The following is a 2,143-nucleotide window of genomic DNA, read 5'->3' on the forward strand; positions in this document are numbered from 1 at the left end:
CCTCCCACCCGCACCGCGACTCCGGTAGGCTACGTGCTGAAATGGGCGTGACCGAAGTGGTTGGATTTTCTTAAAGAGACGTTGACCTATTTCAAGACGTTTAGAAACTGTCAAAATGAGAAGTACATTGTTTTGGGGATTTTTACAAATTTAAAGCTCTTTCATAAGGTGAAAATGTGACATTGTTTCTTTATTTTAGCATAAAATTGAAAAATAGGCTTGGAAACCACATAATATTGCCCCTTTAAAGGACCACTGATTCCTTAAAATAATAGCTAAATTTGCCATACTTGTTTTTCTTTTTTCTTTTTCATTTTTTTAATTGAAGTGGTAGTTCAGTGGGAAGCAACCCAAGAAGCCTCAAAATCTAAGCTAAAGTATATGCTGTATATTTTTTATTTGTTTAGAAAAAATATAAATAATTGGACTAATATTGCTTCTAAATGTCATTTCAAAAGCTTGAATCAGTGTGCAAAAATGCWGCGGACAGAAAGTGAAGCGAAAAGCCGGGAGTTTCACTGATGCTTATCTAATTGTCGGGATGGTTACATTGCCCTTGTGGTCACACAGCCTGCCACGCCGATTTGGTTGAACGCTGATGCCACAGCTCTGATATGAAAGCAACCCACACAGTTGCTCAGGGCATAAGCTGAGGTCTGAGCCACCAGAAAAACAAATTTGATGTGAAATCCCATTTGTTATTACTGCCAAACATTTGTATTGCTTGAAAATATGGAACTATGTTAAATTGTATGACAGTGTAACGCGAAGGGGAGGAAGCTTTGCATTAATAATAAAGAAAAGTTTTCTTGATGAATAAATGCATGATAGCTGTGAAAACATCTGAGCAAACACTGTGAAGAGTCGCACAGAGCCACCTGACTGAGACATCCTGTAGTTTAGAGTCTCCCAGTATTCAAATAACTTGTCTGTCTCCGACCCTGATCCTCAGGGCCCACTAATTGAAATGTTTTTGATCTTCCCCAGCAACTATACTTTAAATGTAACAGAGTGGTCATCGAAGACTTCTGTAGATTTTGATGCCGAGCTGTGGAAGTAATCCCATTATTTGAGTCTCTAGTTTGTTAGAGCAAGGAAACATTTGAAATATGCAGGACGTGTGGACCCGCAGGACCAGGGATGGGGTTTGTCTGTGGTTATATTTGCATGTACTATTTCAAAAAGTTAGAAACAACTGAATGTCTGGAGGGGATTGTCACACAGTTCACAAACTCACAAAGGACAACACACCACAAGGACATCACTGAACAGCTGCTACTGCTTCTCCCTGCTGCTGACTGAGCAAACTGCAAACAGAGAAAGCAGAAACATGTTAGTTTTGGGTCAATAATGGAATATGCTTGTTTTAATTATTTCGGGGTTGGACAAAACCATGTGGGTATTCAAAGTGTACATGCTCTTCATTACCCAAAACATGTTTTTGTTTATTTAAAGGGGGGATATTATGCATAATGGACTTTTTAGAGCTTTATATAATGTTATGTCATTCCCTCATCAAAAACATTCCCAGAGTGTTGCTTTGACTCATTCATGCATGCTTGAGAAATCCTTGATTAGGTAGCCATGTGGAGCTGCCTAAATGCTTGCTGGTACAAAGCACCGCCCATTTGCATATAGCTCCTCCCTGGAGCTCAGTCCACAGCTCCTCCTGCCCAACAGAACACCACTCCTCCGAGGCATCATTATGTAGATGTGCTGAAGTGGCAGTGTCAGAAATGGTAGGATGTTCTTGATATGGCTATGATGCAAAGTCATATTTATTTAATAAATACAGCATTTTCATAATAACTGAAAGTAATATAGTTACTTGATTGTGGTAAAGAATTAAACTTTGCACCTAGAAAATACATAATGCCCCCCCCAACCTGTGCGATAAACAAGGTGACACAAAATTATAGACTGCAGCACCAACATCCTTATTTCAAGATCAAAATGTACATTACACCAAATTATTGCAATTTTTCTGCTCATCTTAGACACAATACTCTGAGTATGCATTTTGCCACCTAAAAACTTGGGAGATTATTTAAGAAAGTCCACATGTCTCAAAATAAATTGACAAACACTAAAACTAAGGACATTCTATCTATAATTTTTAGTTAGTTTTGTAAAATGATTATAC

The sequence above is a fragment of the Austrofundulus limnaeus genome, unplaced genomic scaffold, assembly GCF_001266775.1.
Source record: "Austrofundulus limnaeus strain Quisiro unplaced genomic scaffold, Austrofundulus_limnaeus-1.0 Scaffold17, whole genome shotgun sequence".
In the NCBI taxonomy this organism is placed as follows: domain Eukaryota; kingdom Metazoa; phylum Chordata; class Actinopteri; order Cyprinodontiformes; family Rivulidae; genus Austrofundulus; species Austrofundulus limnaeus.